This window comes from Pongo abelii, chromosome 2 (assembly GCF_028885655.2).
Source record: "Pongo abelii isolate AG06213 chromosome 2, NHGRI_mPonAbe1-v2.0_pri, whole genome shotgun sequence".
NCBI classification, from domain to species: Eukaryota; Metazoa; Chordata; class Mammalia; order Primates; family Hominidae; genus Pongo; species Pongo abelii.
This window is the reverse complement of record NC_085928.1, coordinates 53,137,275-53,164,617: the sequence shown is the minus strand read 5'-3', so window position 1 is coordinate 53,164,617 and position 27,343 is coordinate 53,137,275. Positions and strand designations below refer to the sequence as shown.

At 37.7% G+C, this 27,343-nt stretch overlaps 1 protein-coding gene and 1 pseudogene across 23 annotated transcripts in view; one reads left to right on the top strand and one right to left on the bottom strand.

Moving 5' to 3' along the window:
• ROBO2 (roundabout guidance receptor 2) overlaps positions 1-27,343 on the bottom strand; it is a 609,610-nt gene that overhangs the window by 334,028 nt on the left and 248,239 nt on the right. The gene's annotated exons all lie outside the window — the stretch shown is intronic.
• Positions 4,976-5,923, top strand: LOC100459604 (voltage-dependent anion-selective channel protein 1-like; annotated as a pseudogene).

Sequence of the window (27,343 nt, the reverse complement as noted above, 5' to 3'; positions counted from 1 at the left end):
ACCATATTTGGTCAGAAGTCAAAGAAGCAAAAAAACATCATTTCATTCGGTTATTTTAGACTATCTTGTGTTTTGTGAAGGAATATATTATTTACAAGATTATTCATAGTCACATGTGGAGCCTGGGGAACCAAACCTCATATTCTCTCATTTGATTATTATGGTATAAAACAGTGCCTGCTTAGGACTTGCTCTAGCAAAGTTATTAACAACAAGTCTCCCTCAGCTCTCTCCATTTAAGCCTTCCATACTTGAAGCCCTGTTGTCTCCTGATTGCTCAGAACCACTTCCCATGGTGCTATGTGCATGGAAAATACCCGTGCACTGTGCCCAAACTCTTGATCATTTACACCTATCTTCTGTACTTAACTGTCCTTTTCTCCATCTCAAACAAAGGGCCACTTTGTCCTTGGTGTGCTCCCTTAGTTTGTTATACATATTTCTATTAGCACTCATCTCTTTGCTCAGTTCTCTGTTCACTTGCCGCTTGCCTGTCTAAGTTGTTCTTGTATTTCCTGCACATTGTCTAAATTATAGCGCATTCTTGGCATTGCTTAAATCCTTTCTTAGTGGTTACATGAATGTGAACGAGTAAGTTCAAGTTAAAACTGTAACACTCGACTAATCTCTAGTGCCCTTTAAATTCTAATACTTAAATTTTAACTATCTAGTGATTCTATCACCTCTCTCTAAAATTTTTCCAGTATAAAACTTTTCCTTTTTCTTTCTTTCTTTTTTTGAGACAGGGTCTCTCTCTCTCTGTCACCCAGGCTGGAGAGTGCAGTGGCATAATCACAGCTCACTGCAGCTTCGAACTCCTGGGCTCAAGTGATCTTCCTATCTCAGCTGCCCAAGCAGCTGGAACCACAGGTGTGTGCCACCATGCTTGGCTAATTTCTTAATATTTTGTGGAGATGGGGTCTCCCTATGTTGCCCAGGCAGATCTTGAACTCCCGGGCTCAAGTAACCCTCCACCTTGACCTCTAAAAGTGCTGGGTTTACAGGTATGAGCCACTGTGCCGAGCCTAAAATATTTCTAATATACAGAGAAGTACAGCAATATGCCCACTATCCGAACTTATGTGATACTTTTTAAGTTCCTTCACACTCCTTTGATAAATTATGAAAAAAATCTAGAACCCCTTTATTAACTATCTTGTGAGTCAACTAGAATCCTTTCATTTGGAATTGTGTGTTGTATGTGTGGGATTACTGAAGAACAAAATGAACAGTAAAGCACCTTGCCTACTTTGCATACCTAATATTATGAATTTGATAACTGAAAAGATTTCTAAACTTTTTAGGAAACTCGATTTTAGTTGCAAGCCACATTCATTAAAATGTGTGATATATAAATTATACATATCAGATAGTGTTTTAAAAAGAGATAACAAAAAAATTTTTTTTTAAAAATCCCTTGTAGTCTACACATGAAGTACCAGTTTTTGCCACTAGAGGGAAGCTACCTTCAAAAGCAACAAAAGTTTCTTTTCCTTTTTCTTTTTCTTTTTTTGCCTGTAGTTCAACAAGTCCTCTCCCTTGTCTGGTCAGATATTTGGCCAACATACAAATCAGTACCCTTCATCAACAATAAATGTAATGACAATGTTTAATTAAATAAGAGCCCTTCTTTTTTTTTTAAGAGCTAGAAAGAGAAACAAAGAACCATATAACTGGCAACTGCAATTTGCGTCCCTCTAGAGGCAAAAGGAAATCTATAATTTGCCTTGAGAAAGTGGGAAAAGATCAAGAGGCAAAGACAGAAGCAGCGCCAAAGTGCAATCTTATTCCTTTACCATCTGTCACAATCACTGTCATTCCCCAAAGACCATGTTTAAAAATGAGACGAGAGGGCTCCTAAGAACTTGAAAATGGTCAGAGCTCTGAATCACACTGAAATATTATAACTCAACAATACCAGCCAGCAATTGCTAGAAATCAAGAGTAAAAATGTCTTCCAGTATAAGGCCATGGTGGGGAGAGGAGTTTTAAAACAAGAGGGTAAGAGAAAGAAAATGATCCCCACAAAACCTTTAGAAATCTATTTCATGAATGGTGGCTGAATGTCTTGAAGTTTATTTACTTGGTGTAATGAATTAAAATGTGCAGCTACAATTTCAAGAATTATTATACTGCCATGATTTGAACAGGTGAATTCATATTCCATGTGATAAATTTCAAATTGTTCAGCTGTTGTATACCAACAAAAATCAATCAGGCATACAATTGCAGCCATAAGTCATGGATTGACCACGTTGTTATCTTTTTGGGTTTTTAGGCTCTCTACCACTTGGGGGCAGACTGAACAGCAACAGAAAAGGAGGATCCACAGCATAAGCAACTTTCTCAACTATGAAACAGTGAATGGAAGCCACCCAACATCCATTAAAATCTGTTTCACATATACCTGGAGAATGCAGACATTATGACATAGCCAGAGCATCATTTGAATAATTTCACATGAAAAAAGGCATGTTCTATATTGTCATTCACCACCACTGTCCACTCCAAGCATTATTGATAACGGGAAAAGATACAAAAGAGTCTTCTTTGTTATTTTCCTTCCCTCTTCAGAGGCTTCAATTAAAGCTGTCTTACTCATAGCACACTCAATTGTAGTATGAACTTTCCAGCCAATGGACCTCAAAAAGACAAATTCTAATGACCAGACAAAGGCCTAGACTACTTAGATATTCAATGTTGTTCTGTCAATCAGCATGAGCAATTGGGTTATCCGTTTGCAGAAACTTTAAAAAGGCCCAAAGACAAATTCTAATCTTACTTAACAAGAGATTTCTGTATGTATGCCTCATCAGTGACTGAAGTCACTGTAATAAAAATCCTTATTTCTGGGCAAGGGAGACATTAAACAATACAGGATATAAAAGAATGGTTAATTCTTTATCCAAAGTTAGAATAATGTATGCATAAAATGAACCAGAGTTCTGTGACTTTATCTTTTACTTTCGTTAGATTCAAAGAATGAACTTCCGAACACCTGGCACATAAGCAATGAAACTCATAATGGACTTGGCCATTGCCCATATTGTCAATATGATAAGAGCAGATTAAAATGAAAAATAGAAACATAATTACTTTCCAGGTATTGTAATATTGGGTAAGGAGCACAGACTAATCAAAATCATTGACTTGGTCATGTCTCTAGAAGATGGAACTGCCAGATTTAAACGGAGAAATAGAGACTTTGATAGAAGATGGATTAGAATCATTGTCATCTAAGAAACGAGTCTCAAATGCACTAAAGCAATCCTGATGACCTGAAGTACAATAATTTCATAAATAATATGACCTTGACATTGATTTATATAAAATGTCAACCATCTTTAATTTCTCAATCATAGTATGTAGCAGAGACCATTGGCTGGTTCATAGTAGCACTCACAACTTACAGGGCAATTACTATATCCTAGGCATTGTATTTAGGCGTTTCACTTTACATGTATTATCTAATTTAGTCCTTGACCTTGTAAAGCCCTTATTTTATAGATGAGAACATCGAGGTTTAAGTAATTTGTGCTAAGTAGTTTGCTCAAGTGGTGGAGTCCTAGTTTGAGCCAACTTCAGTTTTACTTTAAAATGTGTGATTTTAATTTATATAGTCTCTTGCTAATTATAATTCTGGTTTGATAATATTCCAGAACAGACATAATGGCAAATATAAATAACAGAAATACTTGTATTCATAACGTTATCCGTAATGGTAAAACAGGCCCCTGCAGCAGATGTTTCTAATGCATTATCTATATTCTTTCATTTTTTATTAATAGAACTTGAGAATTGGAAGAATACATAAGGTGACCAGTCATAAAACTATATCACTGGCTGGGCGTGGTGGCTCAAGCCTGTAATCCCAGTACTTTGGGAGGCTGAGGTGGGCGGATCACCCGAGGTCAGTAGTTCAAGACCAGCCGGGCCAACATGGCGAAACCTCATCTCTACTAAAAATACAAAAATAGCAGGTGCCTGTGATTCTGGCTACTCAGGAGGCTGAGACACGATAATCGCTTGAACTCGGGAGGCGGAGGTTGCAGTGAGTCGAGACTATGCCACTATACTACAGCCTGGGCTACAGAGCAAGACCCTGTCTCAAAAAAATAGTAAAATTAAAATAAAATGAAATAAAATAAAATAAATAAATAACATAAAATAAATCACCCCACCTTCTTTGCAATGTGGAGCCTTGTATTAAAATGTTGGGCAACTCCCTGCCTCGGTGCTGCAGCCCCCCAGCAGCCCCCTAGCAGCCCCCCAGCAGCCCCAGCAGCCCCCAGCAGCCCCCAGCAGCCCCCCAGCAACCCCAGCAGCCCCCCAGCAGCCCCCAGTAGCCCCCAGCAGCCCCCCAGCAGCCCCCCAGCAGCCCCAGCAGCCCCCCAGCAGGCCCCCAGCAGCCCTCCAGTAGCCCCCAGCAGCCCCCCAGCAGCCCCCCAGCAGCCCCAGCAGCCCCCCAGCAGCCCCCCAGCAGCCCCCCAACAGCCCCCCAGCAGGCCCCCAGCATCCCCCTAGCAGCCCCCCAGCAGCCCCAGCAGCCCCCCAGCAGCCCCCCAGCAGCCCCCAGTAGCTCCCCAGCAGCCCCCCAGCAGCCTCCAGCAGCCCCCAACAGCCCCCCAGCAGGCCCCCAGCAGCCCCCTAGCAGCCCCCCAACAGCCCACCAGCAGCCCCCTAGCAGCCCTCCAGCAGCCCCCAGCAGCCCCCAGTAGTCCCCCAGAAGCCCCCCAGCAGCCCCCAGCAGCCCCCCAGTAGCCCCCCAGCAGCCCCCTAGCAGCCCCCCAGCAGCCCCCGCCGAGCCCGCCAGCAGCCCCAGCAGCCCCCCAGCAGCCCCCCAGTAGCCCCCCAGAAGCCCCCAGCAGCTCCCAGTAGCCCCCCAGCAGCCCCCAGCAGCCCCCCAGCAGCCCCCCAGCAGCCCCCGCCGAGCCCGCCGCCACCTTTGAGCAGAAGACGGCTGTGCCACCCACGTATGCCAATCTTGGCAAATCTGCTAGGGATGTCTTCACCAAGGGCTATGGATTGGCTTAATAAAGCTTGATTTGAAAACGAAATCGGAGGATGGATCGGAGTTTACAAGCTCAGGCTCAGCCAACACTGAGAGCACCAAAGTGACGGGCAGTCTGGAAACCAGGTACCGATGGACGGACTGTGGCTTGAGGTCTACTGAGAAATGAAACCCCGACAATACACTAAGCACCGAGATGAGCGTGGACGGTCAGCTTGCACGTGCCCTGAGGCTGACCTTCCATTCATCCTCACCTAACACTGGGGGAAAAAAAAATGCTAAAATCAAGACAGGGTGCAAGTGGGAGCACATTCCCCTGGGCTGTGACGTGGATTTCCACATTGCTGGGCTTCCATCCGGGGTGCTCTAGTGCCGGGTTACCGGGCTGGCTGGCTGGGTACCAGATGCATTTTGAGACTGCAAAGTCCTTCCTGAGTGACCCAGAGCAACTTTGCAATTGGCTCCAAGACTGATGAATTCCGGCTTCACACTAATGTGAATGACGGGGCAGAGTTTGGCGGCTCCATCCACCAGAAGGTGAACAAGAAGTTGGAGACCGCTGTCAATCTCGTCTGGACAGCAGGAAACAGTAACATGCACTTCGGAATAGCAGCCAAGTATCAGATTGACCCTCATGCCTGCTTCTCCATTAAAGTCAACAACTCCAGCCTGATAGGTTTAGGATGCACTCAGACCCTGCAGCCAGGTATCAAACTGACACTGTCAGCTCTCCTGGATGGCAAGAACATCAAGGCTGGTGGCCACAAGCTTGGTCTAGGCCTGAAATTTCAAGCATGAATGAATACCGTACAATTGTTTAATTTTAAACTATTTTGCAGCATAGCTACCTTCAGAATTTAGTGTATCTTTTAATGTTGTATGACTGGGATGCAAGTATTGTTAAACATGTTAGACCTCGAGGTTAAAGATGATTCAGCTTTAAGATGTTACCCTTTCAGAGGTACAAAAGAAACCCATTTCCAAAAAAGGTCCTTTCAGTGGTAGGCTTGGGGGGAACTCGGTAGCCCCTTTGAGATGCCAAGTTTCTTTTTTATCTAGAAATGCCTTCAAGTGGTAGCTGGTAATATGTAGGCACTTTGTAAATTCATATTGGGTAAATGAATGAAACTGTGATTTCCTGAGAATCGAACCTTGGTTTCCTAACCCTAATTGGTGAGAGCCTCGCTGCTTCACAGTGTTACAAACTCACCAGAATGAGACTTTTTTAGACAGATCTTCATGACCTGTTCCCACCCCAGTTCATCGTCATCTCTTCTTTTACACCAGATGGTCTGCAGGGTGTGGTCACTGTTTCTTCCGTGCCATTTTGGGGTGGAGAAAGGTGGATGTGATGAAGCCAATAATTCAGGACTTATTCCTTCCTGTGTTGTATTTTTTTGCCCTTGCACCAGAGTAAGAAATAGCTTCCAGGAGCTCCAGCTATAATTGGAAGAGTCTGTGTGATTGTAATCACATGGTGACAACACTCAGACTCTAAATTGGACTTCTTTTGTATTCTCATCACTCAACTGGTTTTTTAGCAGTTTAATGGGTACATTTTAAAGTCTTCCATTTTGTGTGGAATTAGATCCTCCCCTTCAAATGCTGTAATTAACATCACTTACAGAAACTTGAATAAAATATTGAAGACTCAAAAAAAAAAAATGCTGGGCAATAAGTTACAACCAAAAAACCCTGGCTGTTTTTAAGATGAGACAAACTTATCAGCCACTTACCCTTTTGCCTTTTATCATTCTTTTCTTTCTTTTTAAAATCAGCTTCCTTGGTTGAACGTCATTCTTATTATTTTATAAATAAGACGCTGTGCAAACCTTGCCATCCCTGTAGGCAGTTACATAGGGAAGGCCAAGAAACTTGCAAAAACATTGGAGGTATATATTTATAATTTGTATACAGCATTAACTTTCAAAAATCTTTCGCTAGCAGTTGAATAAAATTCCTAACTGATAACAGCCCAGTTTTAAAAAATGTGAGTGAAGGGATTAGAGGATATGAATTCAAAGTCACTTCTAGCTTTTAAATTTTATGGTTTTATTTGATTAAGCGTCTCAAAGTTAAGGAGAGAGGAACAAATCAACTTTACCAGCATTTACTGTTTGGTCCAACACTGTAAAAGTTGATTAAGTAAAGCCCAGATTTGCTGGAATTCATCACACAATGCCATTCACCCTCAGACCTTGTAACTCAAATATGTGAGAGTAGATTGATCAGATAAAATCAATGTGGTCTGAATAATAAAATTTAATTTCCATTTAAAATTGTGTGCTTGTTTACATACAGTTATACTTACCATGCTGCTATTTATGTAGTTATTCTAAGACTGTTCTGCAAATAAGACCTCTGTGTAGTTCCAAGTTCATATTATTAATTTGCAAAAGGTTGATTTTTTTTCCTCCATTGTACAGAGAAGGAAACTGAGGCTTTGAAGACATTAAGGCACTTCAGGGATCACAGTAATGTGATCCTGCTTTCTTCTCCCTATAACACATTGTTTTATTTTCATTTTTATTATTATTCAGAATATTCATGAACTTATACAATATTAATTTTGCTAATGAGATAAATACAAAACTTCCAAGTAGATTCGTTTGAAAATTGTTGTAAAGAGAAAACATGCTACTGAAATTTAAGCAAAAAGAAGGCCAAAAATAAGTTTATTTTTCACAAGACAAACCCTACCCACATTCCCTACAGCAGTTATATGGGACAACCTTGCTCTATGATGAACTGAATGAAACAATTTTGGGAAATAATTTTCTCTGTCTTCCCTCCCATCCTCAATGGCTTGATATATAATGCCTTGTGTACAATCTTGTCAAAATATAAGAAATAGATGTTTTTTTTAACACTTCCCTGTCAACCCTATGATGTTAGAATTCTATGACTCACAGTCTATTCTCTGGTATATTTGTAAAATGACATGCAAAACACAGAAACTGTAAGTCTTGGAGTCACAGAACATCTCCCTGAAAAACCTGATAGCAGAATCTCATGCATAAATTTTAATCCCGTTGAATCAATGTTATAATTATTAGGCTTAGTAACTAATGACATATTCACCAGTGTTTGTTTTGACTTAAGATAAAACACCTTAAAACAAAAACACATCAATAACACATAAAAGATAACTCTGCTTAAAGAAGAAGGCCAAATGCTAGATGCAATTCTTTAAAAAGTCGATACCTAAAATATGGAGTTAATTCAGCATGTAGACTAGGTAAGATTGGTAGCAATGGAACCTAAATTGGGGTTTTAGATTTGCAGGTAGTATATGGATAATCATTATCGGTGCTTGCCGAATGTTTGTGGTGGTCCCCTCCTTCCAGAAACATAGCTAGATTGCCTTCTGACTTCTTCATGGTTATGTGTGGCATGGGACTTGTTGTGGCCCATGAGTTGTAACAGATTATGGCACGCATTACTACGGGCTGATTTATGTTGATACAAAAGCTTCCAGAACTCTCCTTTCCCTCAGCCACTATCACCAGAGTGTCAACATTCCTTCACCCTGGATACTCAAGGAAAGTCAATACTTATGCCAGAGCAAGGCCCCAGCCAACATGAAATAGGCATGTAGCCCAAGGACTGATAGGCTTTAGACCTTTTTTTAAAAAAATTGTTTTTAAAAACACTGATCCTGCTCGGGCGCGGTGGCTCATGCCTGTAATCCCAGCACTTTGGGAGGCCAGGGCGGGCAGATCACCTGAGGTTGGGAGTTCGAGACCAGCGTGACCAATGTGGAGAAACCCCATCTCTACTAAAAATACAAAATTAGCCAGGCGTGGTGGTGCATGCCTGTAATCCTAACTACTCAGGAGGCTGAGGCAGGAGAATTGCTTGAACCCAGGAGGCGGAGGTTGCAGTGAGCCAAGATCACGCCATTGCACTCCAGCCTGGGCAACAAGAGCGAAACTCCATCTCAAAAACAAACAAACAAAAAAACACAAAACAAAACAAAACAAAAAACAAAATACTGATCTAGAGACTGGGAATGGTTGGGGAAGGTAGGGATAGGAAGAGATTTGTGAAAGAATACAGAATTACAGCTAGATATGAGGAATAAGTTCTAGTATTCTATATCACTTCAGGATGACTATAGTTAACAATAATACACTACATAATTTCAGATAGTTAGAAGGACCATATGGAATATTCCCAACACAAAGAAATGATTAATGTTTGAAATGATAGATATGCTAATTACCCTGATATGATTACTGCATATTATATGTATCAAAACATCATTATGTACTTCACAAATACATACAATTGTTATGTATCAATTAAAAAATTAAATGGAAAAATCACTGAAATTTTGGGACTGTTTGTTAACACAGAATCTCTAACCCATCCTGAGTGATAAAACAAAAATTGGTACTTGAAATAACAAATGCACACTTATGCTCTATCTTGTTCCTTTAATCTGTATCTGATGGAAAGTGGAGTAGGCTACACCATTTCCACATAAGAAATATTTTCTTTTATGGATGCAACTGCTGGGTTCCAATTAGAAATTTTAAGAAATGAAGATAAGATTTGCACTGTCAGCTATGAAATTAAGCATGAGTCTAAAAGCCAACAGAAAAGGTAAATAAAGGACACAGATTTTTTAGATTTGGTGATAATTAAGATTTCTGAATTTTTAAAATGTGTGTGCTGAATAATTTCCATGAGTAGCTGCCATATTGAATTCTGACAGGTATGTCTCTATTCACTGTCATGGCAGAGGAGGACTGTTTTCTCTTTGCTTAAGACAGACATTTTCACTCACCAATAGTGCAAACTATGTGTACCCTTCACTCAAGACAGTTAAAGTTTAAGAAAATATGTAGTCATTAAACTCTTCAGTTTGCCAGAGGGATCTTTATGGCCTGAGAATGAAAACGATAAATTACCTGACTTGTCTAGTCACACTCACTCAAAAATCTTTAAAAATATATAGGTTTCTATTTTCTACATTAGATAGTACTACTTCCATATCGGTTTATGTGTGAATTGAAAGGTAAGACAAAAAATAAAAATTAAAACACCTTCATTCACTTTCTCTTGTGTCCTTGGTTAGAGGCAGGCGTATGAGCTTTTCTGTTTCTTTAAATGCACTTCTAAAACTGGCTTCATAAAATGCTTCCAAATAATACAGGTAAAAGTCATCATTTGCTAACAATATATGAATGATATGATACAAGATGGAGATCAAAACATACTTGAAACCACCGACTGGTTGTTTTGAAAGTTGTCTGGCTATGTAACCACAAAAATACTCAATAAACAAAACTTCTAACTATTTTTATTTGTGTAGTATCCGGTGTTAGATATAAAAGTAAGCTGAAAAACATCTGGAATTCAACTGGCTGTCACATATATATGCTCAAGAAGGATAAAAACTTAACAAATTTTAAAATTTTCTGAATCTTTTTTTTTCTTTTTTGAGATGTATTCTTGCTCTGTTGCTGAGGCTGGAGTGCAGTGGGGTGATCTCAGCTCACGGCAACCTCCGCCTCCCAGGTTCAAGCAATTCTCCCGCCTCAGCCTCCCCAGTAGCTGGGTTTACAGGTATGCACTGCCACACCCAGCTATCTTTATATTTTTAGTAGAGACAGGGTTTCATCATGTTGGTCTGTCTGGTCTCCTACTCCTGACCCCAAGTGATCTGCCCACCTCGGCCTCTCAAAGTGTTGGGATTACAGGCGTGACCCACTGCGCCCAGCCCTGAGTCATTTGTTTTGAGTGATGTATTAAAAGATGAAAGAATGAGACAGTTGTTTATTAGAAACAAATGATTATGAAAAAGAGATTAGTGATCCACATAAAGCATGTCCTACTAACATACTACAAGAACCCTGAGAAGTTAAGAAGTTCAGTGAGCCTTTCTCAAGTGAACCCAGTAGAATCCCCATTTCCTGTAAATCAAGATGACTGTTGTATGGGAACTTTGATTTAACACTGAATCCCTTTTGTTCTTAATCACTGACCCAGTGGTTTCAAAACATTTTCAGCAATTACATTCTCACCAAAGATCATGATGATATGACGATCTTAGCATTACATCTTAGATGAGTTAAGAGCAAAACAATAGAAGCCAATTACATAGCCACATATATTTCTAATTGACTAAATTTTCTAAAATCCAGTTTTGCAAAAATACAGTTTATCTGTGGAATCTGACAAATCATGTATAAGACATATTTGATTGGAGCTACCAAAAGCACCGGGATATTTCTGGTGCACATAAAATAGTACAATATTGTTGGAAATACTTGATGTATGTAGTTTTGTGGCCTTTAGCAAAAACCAGAAACAAAGCTATAAAGAATGACAAGCAAAAATTATAACCCAGTCAACTAATGAGAAAAAGAAAACATTAGAAATGAATAAATATATTGGGGTAAATCTCTTATTACCAAAATTGGTTTTTCCATGCATCTTAGATTTTATTTTGATTAAATAAATTAAATGAGTCAGAAAATAAATTTAAACCTACCCACAAAAATTCATAATAAAATGTATAGTGGATTACTTCTGCTATGACATTTCAATTCACTCATCAGAAGACATCTGATTACTCATGAGTGCTTATATTACATTAGCCTCTTCACTCATGACAAAAAGGCTGTATTAGACCTAATCCATTATGGAGTTTCTGTTCTTTTATTTTTTTTTCACTTAAAGCTCATCACTACTATCCACACTGAATTCTATATTAAATAGTAATTCTATATTTAAATAGATATTGTATTGGTAAATCTTGGTCTTATAATATAGGGTTGTTCTAAATTATGTTTCATCTCTTAGGATATTGGATAACTGTTCTGAAAAACTAGGCTTGAATCTTAAGAGAAACAAGATAATGAAGCTTTGCATCATACCATTTAATTTTGAGACATCTCAATTGGGAAGAAATGCACATTTTTTCCGAAAGACACAATTGCTCTGTCTGGAAATTAGTATCTTTCTTTTTCTCTAGAACCAGATTTGAACTGAACTTCAAGACAAATAGACACAAGATCAATCTTTTCTGATATATCCTCAATTGCAGGAATTTTATGCTCCAAACAGAATTAGATCCATTGCCTTGCTTTCTTATCTGCTTTAGGGTTCTCAAGACACAGGAATTCATTTCTTCCAAAATGGGTCTTCAAAAACATCTTTCTCAATTTAATTTCTCATAGGTTCTCAATTGGCTGCAACATTCAATTTGAAGGTGTAGAAATTTACTTTTATCCAAAACTTTTTTTAGATATCATCAGGCTACAAATAGGGACTAAATTTTATCAACGTTAGATTTAGCTTTTTAAAGACAATTTTGCAATAAACGGGTTCTTAATTTGAGTTTATGTGTATGTAAAATTTGATATGTGATCCATTAAAGGAAATGTAAAATAAGAGGAAATTTTCCTCTTCCAGTCACTGAAACCCTAGGAGGGGATCTAACTTTGAATGAAGAATAGCTGCATGGCCATGTTAGATAGTACATAGAAAACAAACTTGAAGCCTTTAAACTTTTTTAATGGAAGAAAGAGCTACTGTCTAACTACCACTTACTTTCCATTTTCAGTTACTATGAATTACATGCATGAAGATTTTACATTAAGGAATGAAGGAAATCACTTTTGGCATTAATTTGTTTTAAGCCTTACTGTTGCTGTTTTACAAGTACCACTGCTTTAAAAATCAGTCATCTCTCTATGGACCCTTCAACAGTATCACAGACACAAATGTGGTTCTTGCTGATGTAAATGTTTGATTCCTCTTGGATTGTCCAGAGAAACAGTTCAGCTAGGTCAATTTCTCTAAAGCAGAGAAGGATGATGTTTTGCCTTTTGCGGACACGGCAGTTGCCATCACTCATCTGGGAAGAGAGCTAAAAACACTGGACCAGAGATGAATTTGAGAGCCAAGCTCTTAGTAGCAGTGTTGCCAGATAAACACATTTAATACAAGTATTTTTATGTAGTAAACTTGGCAACCCTAATTATGAGACTTTCGTTATCACTCAGTGGCTTCTTCCAGGAGAATCTGGAATGAAGAAATCTCTCCATAAGCATGAAGGCACATCATAGATAATCAACGGATAGAAGTTCTTTTCAGTCCCTCCAGATGAAAACACCAGAATTTAGGAACAACCAACTACAAAAGAATACTTCCCATTTTTTCTTGTAATTGGTATCACATGCTGTATTTCTCCTAAATCCTCTAAATCTGCTTTTGAGATGGATAATTAAGCACATAAACTCATTTCTGTGAATTATGGATTTACATATTTATGTATTGTGAGTATATAAACGTAAGGCTTAATAACAACTGACATTTATTAGAATATATATGAAAGTAAAGGAAAAGGAAAATAAGTTATGTTTTCTTAGATTTTAAACCAGTGGTTCTCAATCCTAGCTATAAATTGAAATTACTTGGGATTAAAACAAAACAAAATAAAACAAACAAAAACAATAAATAGTGCCCATCATTAGTAGAGTCAGAATAAGTAGTCAGAATTAGAATCCAATGTTCATTTAACCCCTTGATTTATGGTGGAGAAAACAATGGACTAAAAGTTTTGGATCAAGACTGAATCTTGGTCAAGTCTTAATCTTGACCTTGGATTAAATCCCAGATCAACCATTTTCTATACGTGTATCTATATAGTCAGTTATTTAACTTCTCTAAGTACAAGTTAGAATCTGAGAGAAATAGAATTCTCTACGTATGAGTTAGAATCTGAGAGAAATACAACTCTCTAAGAATTAGTTAGAATCTGAGAGAAATACAGTATGTCCAAGTAACCTACAAATTCTGTGCACAATATAGGCATTTTAGATTTTGGAAAGCTATGAAATTCCCTGGCCCCACTCGTTTCACTGAAATTGATAAGTGGTGATTATCTTTAGTATATATCATAGCTCTATAAAGTTATGAAACCACAAGAATGTTCAGAAATGGTACTATTTAAATTTGTCAACATATATTTTAGTATTTATGTCTAGTATCTAGCATCCATGCTCCTCTGTTTCTCCTCCCAGGGCTTTTCTGTCAGTCTATTTGGATATATCCAGCGTCACTCACACAATGTTGAGAGTCCCAAGCCACTTAGGAAGTCTAGGTTCTTTCTCCCAGCTAGACGGATGCCTAGGCTCCCCTGAACTCCTGACGATGCCCTTGGTTTATCTTTTATTATGCTTTTATTCATGTATCACTAGAAAACTGATAAAGATATTGTGAGTCAGAATGCCAAGAAGGCCAGGGAATCCAGATGAGATCTTCCTGCCTACACAGAACATGACTAAGTAACTGGCTTAGACTTTTTATCTCTCGCATGAAAAGAATGACTGACGCATTTTCCAAAAATCTTAAAATTAATATTTAAATTTAACTCTCCTTATATGCAGATTTAATTTGTAGATTTTGTATAAAAGCAATTTAGTAAAAAGAAAAAAAAAAGGAAATATCTCCTTTCATTAAGGTAAAAACTCATCTACCCAACTCATATATTGTCAATATTTTTAATATAATTCAGGTGGTTTCTAGAAATTTCACGTTTCCTAGATTTGACAAAAATATCCCCACTCCTACTTTTTTTTCTTTTTTTGAGACGAGTTTCACTCTGTTGCTCAGGCTGGAGTGCAGTGGTGCGATCTCAGCTCACTGCAACCACCGCTTTGTGGGTTCCAGCAATTCTCCTGCCTTGGCCTCCTGAGTAGCTGGTGTGATCTTAGCTCACTGCAACCACCACCCCAGGGGTTCAAGTGATTCTCCCACCTCAGCCTCCTGAGTAGCTGGTGCGCTCTTAGCTCACTGCAACCACCACCCCAGGGGTTCAAGTGATTCTCCCACCTCAGCCTCCTGAGTAGCTGGTGCGCTCTTAGCTCACTGCAACCACCACCCCAGGGGTTCAAGTGATTCTCCCACCTCAGCCTCCTGAGTAGCTGGTGCGCTCTTAGCTCACTGCAACCACCACCCCAGGGGTTCAAGTGATTCTCCCACCTCAGCCTCCTGAGTAGCTGGTGCGCTCTTAGCTCACTGCAACCACCACCCCAGGGGTTCAAGTGATTCTCCCACCTCAGCCTCCTGAGTAGCTGGGATTACAGGCTCCCAACACCATGCTCAGCTAATTTTTCTATTTTCAGTAGAGACGGTGTTTTGCTATGTTGGCCAGGCTGGTATTGAACTCCTGACCTCAATTGATCCACCAGCCTCAGCTTCCCAAAGTGCTGGGATGACAGGTGTGAGCTACCGCACCTTGTCCCCACCCCTGCTTTTTCGAAAAGCCTGACAAGTAGTATAAAGAATGGCAGGCCTTCATGAAGAAGCCAGCAATGGGAGCCATGGGTAAGGTTGCCAGCAAACTGTTTAAAGAAACATGTCTTTGGTGATAGCTTAGATTGTCCAGTTCACTGCAGCCATTCACTTTGACTTTATTCACTTCACCCCTGTATGCTTTTGTGTTTGCAATCCCTTAGCCAAGATGGTAAACTCTACTTTAAAATAGTTAGCTTAATTTCTAGAAAACATTATCTAATGTATAATTTTCCAATATTAAATAAAAAGTAATATTAGTGTTAGGTTACTCGGTTCCAACAAAATAAATAATTCTTTTTGGTCACAGACAACTCACCAGTTTGGCATCTCCTTATCTTTTTCATGCCACCCAGCGACATAAATTAACGAGGCCAGGATGCATGCAGGAGGCACTTATAAAATGAAGTTTGTATATCACAAGCACTGGAAAGTGCCCTATTTCTCAGACAGCTATGTTCTGCATGTTAAAGGCTGCAATTGTTCTGTGAAATATTTTAAGGTGACAAGGTATCTATTTTGGCATTGGGAAAGAGGTGGCAAGAATGCATTATTAAATTTTTTAAAGATAACTAGAATGAAAAATGAAATTGTGTATTGTCACATGCAAAGATAATGCATTTTGTAAACAATGCTTTTGTTTCTAAAGGAAGCAAAACACTATTAGCGTGACATTTAATTTTCAATTTAAGAATTCTAGAAAAAAATGTTGGGTGAATGAAAACAAAAGTTCTAAGATTACACATTCCTCTGATTTATTTACTAAGCTATGAGATATAAATGAATATTTTTTATTGTAGAATCATAGTAGAAAGATAACTTTCTCCCATATATGGACTGACATAAGTTTTATGTTATGTGGTATATGTCTCCATCTTTTTCGACCATGATTTTACTTCAAAATTGAATTTGGTTTCTAGAAAATAGTTCACTGGTCTATTAGTGAACTTACCTCTTTAAGACAGGGTCACACAGGATTTTTAAAAATGTGTGTTTATTTTAACAGAAGCTAAGATTTTGCTATAGAAGAAACACTTTCGTTGCATTTTACAATTTAATGTGAGTTATACTTCATCAAATTAACCATCATAGTTTATATCTTTGAGTTTATACATTTGCATTGCTTTGCCCAAATAACTGAATGCTTTAAAAAGATGTATATGAATTCATAGTTTATTAATAGAATTGTATTTCACATGTACTATAAGAGTTTTCAAGTAAAAGAAACCATGTGAGAGATTTGTAAAAGGGAGTTTTTAATCCAATTAGAAAAGATAATGTTTCAAAATTTTTAAATAGGATTATTTAAACATTCAAGACTTACATAAATATGTCATTGGTTACTGAATATATGAATACATTATTATAATAAATTTATTATTTCATCAAATTTCAAAACTAAGATAAATATTATCATTCAATATTTAAGTGATTTTTCTTTCTATTGTTACTTTATGAAAGAAGAGGGAAAAATTGAATGGTCTAATTATTTCCTCAACTGGAAATATTTTTGTATCTCTAGATTTGTTATTTTTGTTTACATAACAATAAAGAAGCTACCTGAAATCAGTATATATTACAGAAAGTCTTCAAAAGAATAAAAGGGCACAGACAGACATACATATTAATCCTTATGTAGATATTCAGGTTCACTCTTGTTCAAATGTTAGAAAGCTAATTTCATACTCCATCTGGAGAACGTTGAATAAATTTCAATTTTTAGTGCTATTGTCCCATGAAAGAAGTCTGATTATTTTTCAAAATTCAAAGATTTTTTTGGTTTGTTTTCTTTTCCTTTTGTTGTGACTTGCACTTTGGCAAATGACAAAATCGGTGCAGAACTTGGAGGAAAGGTGAGAAGGCTTCCTTCCATAAGCTTTAATTTAATTTTCACAATGCCCATTCGAACATGGGCGAATTCACAGATTTTAATTTAATGCTTCAGAGTCTCAGATAAAGGGGGAACAGACAATATCTCAACACCATAGACTGTATCCTTCTGTCCTTTTTACATCCCACCTGAGAACACCATCCTCAAATGTGTCAGCTTAGAGTACTGATGTATTGCTGTGCGTGGCACATTCTGGAACTTGGAAATGTAGGCCACCTTCAGTTTTATAGTCTCACACTCAGAAAAAGCCATCAGAGTGATTTGCTAGGAAACAGAGTGAAGAATGCTACCAAAAGGGCAGTTGAAATCTCTTGTTTTGCCCTCTTTTATGACTGCAAAGGCAATGTTTAAAAATTCTACATTGACAATAAGGTGTTTATTGCACATTTTAACAGCCGCACTTGAAGATTATTTATTTTTCAAATGTTACAAAACAAGATTTAAAATCTCCCTCAGATAAAAGAAAAATCGTCTTCTGCTTTTATTGAGCAACTTTCAAATACAATTGTACTTAAATTAACTCATTGAGGCCAACAAATAGAGTCCTTATTGAGCAAATAAATATTCCCAAACGGGTCAGAGAGGTTGAAAGCTGCTTGTTTTAAACACCAGTCACAATAAAGCCCAAAGAGAAATGAGTAATGCAGCACAGAGAACTGCACCCGGTCATTTTTAGCATAAAATACTGCAGACCTACAAATGCATTTATCAAAACTACAGCTTACCTATGTATGCTCTCCCTAACTGACACATCACAAACAAATTTACTCCCCTCAAAGAACAATCTGATAAGCACAATACATAGATACACACACTGTATCTATCATGCTGTTATTCGACCAGAAAAGATCAAATTTTCTAATACAAATAAAGTGGAAATGGTTCTTCCAATTTAAGGTCCATAAAACACTTATTAAAGATAAAAGCAGGTTATTTAGTAATGTTGGCCTTCGTGAGATGCGGTATGTGCCATCTCACGATGAATGAAATAGAAATTTCAGTGATGGAAAATGATTCTCCTTCCCTCTTGATAGCATGATAACCTTTTAAATCATGTTTGACATTTGTAAGTTGAGTGCGCTGGCAGCCCTGAAAAGCCTCTGCAGTAATATATGTGGCAAACCCTTTCTGCAGCAGTAATCTCATTGCTGCGTCTAACGGCTCTCACTTCGTGTGGCCGACTGGGCCCCAAGAGACATATTTGACTCTGCCTTTCTCAAGCCACTGGTTGCTAATGTTCCCTATTATGAGGAAAACAGCAACGTGCCTTCAGGCAATGGCCACTCTGCTAGAGGTACAACCACCAGCCAACCTTCTGCTGAGCTTTTTTTGTTTTAAACTATTAAATATGCACATGCGTTATACAAAAGGGGTTCTTTGTGCTTCAAAACAACAATATGACAGCGATATTTACTCTGCTCCAATTGCTAATCTGACAAGCTCCATCTGGTAAGCAGACCCTTTATCTTCTCATCACCCTAAATCTCTGAAGGAAAGTGGACACTAGCGGCATATGTCCATGGCTGGTCCTTATGCTTAATGAGGTAGAATATTTATAGGTTGAAACTTTAAGGACACCTAGGAGATGTGTTAGTTGATGTTGAGAAAGAAAGCTATCTCACTAAAGAGAGCTACATGAGTCTATTTCCTGTCACACCGCATTTCATTTGGAAAGGAAGCCCAGCACAACCTCTTACAAAGATGAAGTTGAAATGTGATTTTTCTCAAAATGTTTAATAATCCTACAGAGCCACCTTCCATGTCCCCAGGTACATTTCTGCTTATCCCTAGCACTTGCATATATATATAAAAATAATATTTCATTGTCAAATAAAGATTGAATATATTCAAGATGCACAACATGATGATTTTATTTTTATGTATACGTATACACACACTTTGTGTAATGATGAATACAATCAGATTAATTAACACAACCACCACCACCCATTATGTACGAAATATGGTCAAAGTGTACAAACTCAGTTATAAGATACCCCTATATTTGAATTGGCCTTGTCTTTATTCTCTACTCAAATATAAGCATTGTGAATGCAATAAATATATATTATTTCATAAGTCCACACAGTAGATGCTCTTAATATTAGTCATTTGAATAAATGTATACATTTTCACTCTGTTATGAACACAGAATACTTATATTTCACACAGGAATAAATGTGATATCAAAAGAAACCTACCTTAGCCCCAAAATCAAATTTATAGACAGGTTATTTTTGTCTTCCATAGTTTATCATACAGCTTCATTTATCTTGACCTTTTTCAACCATTTAACAACTTAACTAGGGAGTGTCCACTCTGTGTGATCTGTACTTAAATATAAAATATTCTAGACATTCAAACTTCCAAATTAATATGGTACTCCATACCTACAATTTAATCTATAGTGCTTTGTAGCAATATAGAAAGAACATGGCATGGAGGTACGGTTATACCCACATGCCCAGAAATAAATGTGTAATTTTAGAGAATTAGCAAGTTCTGTCTTTTCATTTGGTAGCACATTAAGTCCCATGAAATCCATCTATGGAAAGATTGATTATAATTAAAGCTGATGTGCACATATTAAGGGAATAAATATTAGTGTGTTTTTCTATTCAAAGCTGATAAAACATCTCAGCAGTAAAGATAAAATATTCCCTTACTCAATTTGTATTTTATATACAACCTAAAGCCAACTTTATCCTATGGGGATTTAAAGGCATCTGAGACTTTGGTTCAGAAGTAGGAAATAAATGATGAAATTTCCTCGGCCATTTTCTGGGTCACTTTCTCAATAAAAAGGTCATAGCCAGCTGCTGTTGCTGCCTTCCAAGTCTATATTTCAGCTATATTAATGCATTCTTCTATCTTTTTATCATTTAGAGGGTATTTAATGTATTTTCCAATAGATACCTGAAATTACAGTTGACTTTAAAACCTCTCATAATAATCGAGTGAGCTGGAACATGCTAAATAAGAGATCTGGAAATTTGGCATTATCACTTAGATTTGGTGTCCATATCAGTATAACCTTTATGAATTTCTAGCCAAGAATGCATAATAATTATACAGAAATACACACAGGTACAATTATTGGTTTAATGATCTTATTTGCTGAGCTAGTATGGCCCATAATTGTTTAGGGGTGATTATGGGAGGCAAGGAAGGTAAGCATGTGGAAGACCTAATGAAGACAAATAAGGCTTTAGTGAGAAGAATACTAAACTTGCATTAAGGGTGCACCACAAACAAGACACTGTTCTAAGTAGTTTATATGTATTAATTAGTTCAATCTTTACAACCACCCTATGAGATAGGTACTATTAATATCTTTATTTTTTTATTGAGAAAACAGACTCAGGTCAGGTTTGGTGGCTCAAACCTGTAATCCCAGCACTTTGGGAGGCCAAGGCAGTAGGATCATTTAAGGCCAGTAGTTTGAGACCAGCCTGGGCAACATGGCTAGATGCTGTTTCTATGGAAAACAAACAAACAAAAAATGTTCTTTACTTAGTTTCTATGGAAAAAAAAAGTTCTTTACTTAGTCAGGTGTGGTGATGCACACCAGTAGTCCCAGCTACTTGGGAGGCTGAGGCAGGAGGATTGCTTGAGCCCAGGAGGTCAAGGCTGCAGTGAGTCATGACTGTGCCACTGCACTCCACTCTGGGTGACAGAGTAAGACCCTGTTTCTTAAAAAAGAAATAACTTAGAAAAAAAAAGGAAATTGAAGCTCAGAAAGGTCAAGTAATTTCTCTGAGGACACACAGCAAGTATGTAACAAAATTGGGGAGCTTAACCCCAGAGTGATACATTTAACCACTACACCATGAATTTAGTAAAAGAGTTACAATATTTGAACGTTAGCTTCTAAAGTAAAAAGAAGGTATCATTATAACTATGATGAGAACAAAGAGGGCTAGAAAAAGGGATTTTTCAGTTGAGTGTTTATGCCTAACTTTTCAAATGAATGGCATAGGCCATTTAATTTTGCTTTGCTCATGTGCGAATTTAGATATCCACACCTATATGTATGATAGGAACATTTTAAATATTTGATAAGTGAATGAATTGATAATTGAATAAATATATAGATTGCTGTATATTCATATTATTCTATAATTTTGGAGTAATACATGCATATGCAATTGCAGAAGTGATTGGAGTCTTCATATAAGTAGTTAGGAGCCTCCACTGTACATCGTTTCATAAATTACACTTAGCCAATGCAATTTATTATATTATCAGCTATGGTGGGAATTGTTTTAACACCAGTCTCCCCCAGAATAATTATTCTGATAATAATATTAGTAATAATATTAGGAAATTGGACTCTTTAAAAATCTTATGTAAAGCCTGAATAAAATCATCTTAGAAATCTTTATTTTTTAAAATCAGTAACATATATTTTCAATTTAAAAATATGTCTATTAGGCCGGACACAGTGGTTCATGCCTGTAATCCTAGCACTTTGAGAGACCAAGGTGGGTGGATCAACTGAGGTCAGGAGTTCGAGACCAGCCTGGCCAACATGGTGAAACCCTGTCTCTGCTAAAAATACAAAAGTTAGCTGGGCATAGTGGCGTATGCCTGTAATCCCAGCTACTCGGGAGGCTGAGGCAGGAGAATTGCTTGAACCCAAGAGGTGGATGTTAGTGGCCAAGATCATGCCACTGCACTCCAGCCTGGGTGACAGAGTGAGACTCTGTCTAATAAATAAATAAATAAATAAATAAATAAATTGTCTATTATTTCAGTTTAGGTTTAAAATAAGCCCCCCAACTCTCCTATTTTAGGTAGCTGCCCCTAAATGTCTCCTGTAAAGAAATTCTAGACATCCATTTTCAGAAATGTTGAGACTTCAATAAGAAAACTGATGCAGAGAGGAGATAGTGAAAAAGTAAAAGGTCATAGAGTTTATTTAAAAAGTAAGGAAATACTGCCTAAATGGGAAAATGGCTAAGTTTATATCCCGCAATTTCCTCTTCCTCTTATCAACAATTTATTTTTTTTTTTAATTTAGTCTTTTAGCATCAGGATTTTTGTAGCATAGCAGAGACAGAGCTAAAAATTCCAAAGACTAATATAAAAATAACCTCTTCAAAATTAGAAAAAAAGAACAGATGGGTTGGGCTGCTACATTCATGCTCTCTACATTTTACTAAATGGAGTTATAGGAGTAACTGTCTCTTTGGGTCCCTGCCGAAATATCCAGTTAGAGCCTCAATCTTAAGGTACTATTGATTATTTTCAATTCTGAGTAGCTGCTCTATAAACTAAATCAATTCTCCAAATAACTCTTTCTTAGAATAATTTTTGGAATATGTGAGGCAGCATAGCAAATGATAAAACTCTAGGCAGAGTCTAGAGTTTGAGTAAGAGCAGTAAAAAAAAAAAATTTATTTCCCTACTGCATAATTTATTTAATTCTATGTCAATTTCTCTTTTGCTGTAAATCTATGCTAACCTGCCAAAGTATTAAAGTTATAAAATTTGCATCTATGGACATGTTGTACATATACAATACATAATATGTATGGCAGATTTAAATATTTTTGGGAGAAAGAATGAGGTATTTTTTTCCAAACTATGAGAATATGATGAGTGTTATGGAAACATTTGCCTCCCATATTTATTTTCATGACTCTGTCTTCCCTCCTGTTACCCAGGCTTAGAATCTTTGAAACCAGCTTGAGGTCTCCATTTTCATTCTCTTATTTTTATCTAGTTGGCAGACACTGCCTGTCACTCACTGCTCTATCGTCCCTCTCTGTTATAATCTGTATTATTATGGTTGTTCTCTGATTCCTATTTTCAATTAGTCTGACCTGAGATTTTGCAATCATAATCTAAGAAGTCTCCTGATACGTTTTGGCTGTGTCCCCCACCCAAATCTCATGTTGAATTATAATTCCCATAATCCCCACGTATCATGGAAGAGAACCAGTGGGAGGTAATTGAATCATGGGTGCAGTTACCCCTGTGCTGTTCTCATGATAGTGAGTGAGTTCTCAGGGCATCTGATGATTTTATAAGGGGCTTTTTCCCCTTTGCTCAGCACTTTTCCTTCCTGCTGCCGTGTGAAGGACGTGTTTGTTTCTCCTTCCATCATGATTGTAAGTTTCCTAAAGCCTCTCCAGCCCCATTCAACTGTGAGTCAATTAAACCTCTTTCCTTTATAAGTTGCCCAGTCTCAGGCATTTCTTCATAGCAGCATTAGAACAAACTAATATATCTCTAGGCTTTCAGTCCTTCTTACCTCCAGACTACTCTTCACTCTCTCTTAAGTTGCTTTTCCCAAAACACATCCTGATACCACACCTATCTATTCCATTTTTCTGTCCCCCATTTAAATGTCAATTTAAACATATGTAGACTAATATTTTAGAATCTAATTCCAACTTGCCATCTCAACTTACATTTTAAAAAATGTTTCACATCCTGTTAAAAAACACTAATTTTTTCATGCATGCTTCTCTTTTTCCCTCTTTCTAAAATGCTTTCTTCCTGTTCCTCATCATGCACATCCTACTTATCATTCAATATCTAATTTAAATTCTACTTTTTCATGAAATAATCTTGACCCTGGCAATTCTGTTTGCCCTAGAGGATGAAAATAGCCCCTCTATCTTCTGAAATGTTCTGGCTACTGATTCGTTCCAGATCTCACAACACTTTTGTCAATCGGTGTTTTATTGTAATTCTGTACATGTATATCTTATCTTCCATACTGACTATAAGCCCTTTCAGGGCAGGTTCCATTGCTTTATCTATTCTACAGTGTGCCAAGCACACTCCTATGCACACAAGAGGCACAGATGAATGAAGGAATGAATAACAAATTTGTCTGTAACAGAGAATAATTTAAACTCATCTCCTGAATCCCAACCAAAGTTTTCTGTTCACGGCTCTGCTGAGGATAACTTGCTGTTAGTCAGCTGTGATTGTTACAGTGCAGCTATTACAACAGTGCACTTTCCCAGCATCAAATAACCCTTAATGGTGGTTTCCCATGACTGAAGTAAACCTTCTCCCACTTCAGTTCAGTCTCATATTTTGCCCTGGTCTGAAGGCAGCATGACAGACTAAGAACACAAAAGACTCATGAGTGAGAAAGTCTGGACTCTAGGCGTCGCTCTCAAGAATTCCTTAGCTTGGCAAATCATTTCACTTCAGTTTTCTCATTTGTTAAATGAGGGGTTGGGATTGGAGTTCCTTTCCAGCTATGAAATTTCATGGAGGTGAAAGGCATAATCTTCTAACTTTGACGTTTAGAAAATCATTTTCCATGCTTGAACTCCTAAGAGTTATTAGTAAATGGCCCTCTGCGTTTCCTGGTGCTAGTTGGTGTGGTTTCAGTACTTATTCTAAGTTTTAACTTTCAGACTTCATGTGACTATTATTCAATTCATGCTGAGAATTTTTCTTCATCTATGTCACAACCTTCAGAATTTCCTTGGAATTCTTCACCCAAAAAGCTTCATTTTCACTGAATCCTTTGATGGATCCAATGACACTCATTGTTGGCTGAGGAGGATTTGCAGAATAACCCACAAGCACAATGCCCTACCTGCTTAGGTAGCCCATCCACTGATGGACTCATTCAGCTGCTACCTGGTGTTGAACCTTCTCAGCCCATGTCCAACGACTCTTCCTACTCTTTCTGACCTCTGTTAGCATGCCTCCTCATGTCAATGGGCCTTCTATTCCGGACTAAGTCTGTTTTCCTCCTTTCTACCCATATTGAAGGTCTGTTTCCTTCCCTTTCTGTTCCATATAAACTTCCTTTACTTCCTTTGTTTGTCAGTTTCTTCTTCCCTTAAATGTAAAACCTCTGAGTGTTAACTGGCATCTAGAAAAGCAGAAGCATTGATACAACTGCGTGGACCTGACACGACTGTGGGGAAATAATCAGAACCAAGTGTTAGAGGTACACATCTTTCCAGTTAGATCCTAGAGACCGACTTTTGAAAACGCAACCTGGGAAATCTGCTGTAGCCAATGGCAAACTTCCAGAGGAGGCAATATTTCCCTCATTTCATCCATCACCCAGCATTCTGGAGGGAGCTTCCTTTAACTGGATCTGCCTGTAAAGGACTCGTCTCTATTCTGTGAAGGGAGTACACTTAAGCAAATACCTCAAGGTGTTCATTTTAACTTCTCCTCATTTTCAAAAATCAAGAGACTCTAGTTCATGTCTAAGATCAATATGCCCAAATTTAATTAAATCCAAAAAGATTTATCCAGCAGGTGTTATTAACTCTGGCTAAATGTTAGAACCACCTAAGGAACCTCAAAAATTATGCTTAACTATCACTCATAAATTGACTAACTTGAGCCTGAACATTGGTAGTTGTAAAAATGTCCCTAGGTGACTGTCACATGGAGCTGAAGTTGAAAGCCCACTGCAGTAGAGCTCATCTCAGATCCACCTGTGGTGGCTGGAAGACCCACAGTTGAAGACTGATCTAATGACTATGGACCATCTTAGATTTTTTAAAATACATTTTCCAACTTTGTGATAACTCCAGACTAAAAAAAAAAAAAAAAAAAAAAAAAAGGAAAATATTTTAGTTTCTCCATAAACAACTTAATATCAAAAAATCCTGTCCATTTAAAGGTACATACAGATGAATAAGTCAAAGTATGTGAGAAAAGCAAAGTCAACACTTCCATATTTTTCACAGGAGGTGGTGGAAAGAAATGTCCACTGAAAGACTTGAATGGCTTCTTGCTGCTATTCAGCAAAGCACCAAACCAGTATAATGGCCTACAAGCTTCTTCTTGGCCAGCTCTTCAGTCTCATGTTGCACACGCCTCTCTCCCCAGCTCCCTCCTCTCTTTGTCCTGCAGGAGCAGCAACTGACCTTTCAGCCTTATTAAGATTTTGCCACGCTTCATCTTACCACAAGGCCTTTTCCATCTGCCTAGGATATTCTGATCAATTCTTCTCAAACTTTGTCGTACATCAAAATCACCTGGGGATATTCTAAAGGTCTCAATGTCCAGGTAATACCCTGAACAATTAAATTAGACTTTCTAGACATGGGAGTCGGGTATCAGTAATTTAGGAAAAAAAGAGAAAAAAAGCAAAACAAAAGAAAACAAGACAAACAAAAAACCAACATCTGAGGCAAGTCCAATGTGCAGCAGTGTGTGACTTTGTGCTCTAGCCTCAGCTTACCCGTTTAACCGTCAATTTTACTTTATGTTTTTAGTGATCTGGCCTCAGCTTACCCGTTTAACCATCAATTTTACTTTATGTCTTTAGTGTTCTGGCCTCAGCTTACCCGTTTAACAATCAATTTTACTTTATGTCTTTAGTGTTCTAGCCTCAGCTTACCCGTTTAACCGTCAATTTTACTTTATGTCTTTGGTGCTCTAGCCTCGGCTCACCCATTTAACCATCAATTTTACTTTATGTCTTTCTCAATTGTCGCTTCCAAAGAAACTTACCTCAATTTACAATCTGGCTAAAAACTTCTATTAACAATCTCAGAGTATCAAGCACCTCCCCTCACATCAGTGCTAATTTTATATTTATTTGTAGAGCCTATAAATAAACTTCACCCAACTTCACCCACTAGACTGTACAATCCACATATCAAGTGCCTGTGTATGATTTTGTTAATCATAGTATCCCAGTCCCACTCACAACAGGAACAAACACACAGAAACAAAACTCACCAATGCCCAGACTCTTAAAGTCATAACACATACAAATTTGCTAAATTAGCCCGTCAATATAGAGGTCTCACATGGTGCTGTAAATATATTGACAACTTTGCTTCTAACTTTTAATGATAATTTTACTAGATGTGATTGCACTGGTAAATTATATTCTTCATGATAATATAATACAGTGTTATCACACTTTGAAATTCTGGACCCAGGTATAATAAATTTGTATCCATATGCTTGAGTAGGGTCTAGTCTCCTTTATTTTTTTCCCCAGTACAAATGAATGCAATCCTCTAATTGTAGATCCGTTGTAACACATTCTGTTAATGCAGTTGTTCAGGAAAAGTGTGATTCCATTTTTGTTTGGGTGTATTTTGTAAAAAAAAATCTGCCATGTTGGAAATTTCCTCAGCTGTTGGTTCACAGAGGGTGTCAGACCTGTGGGCTGT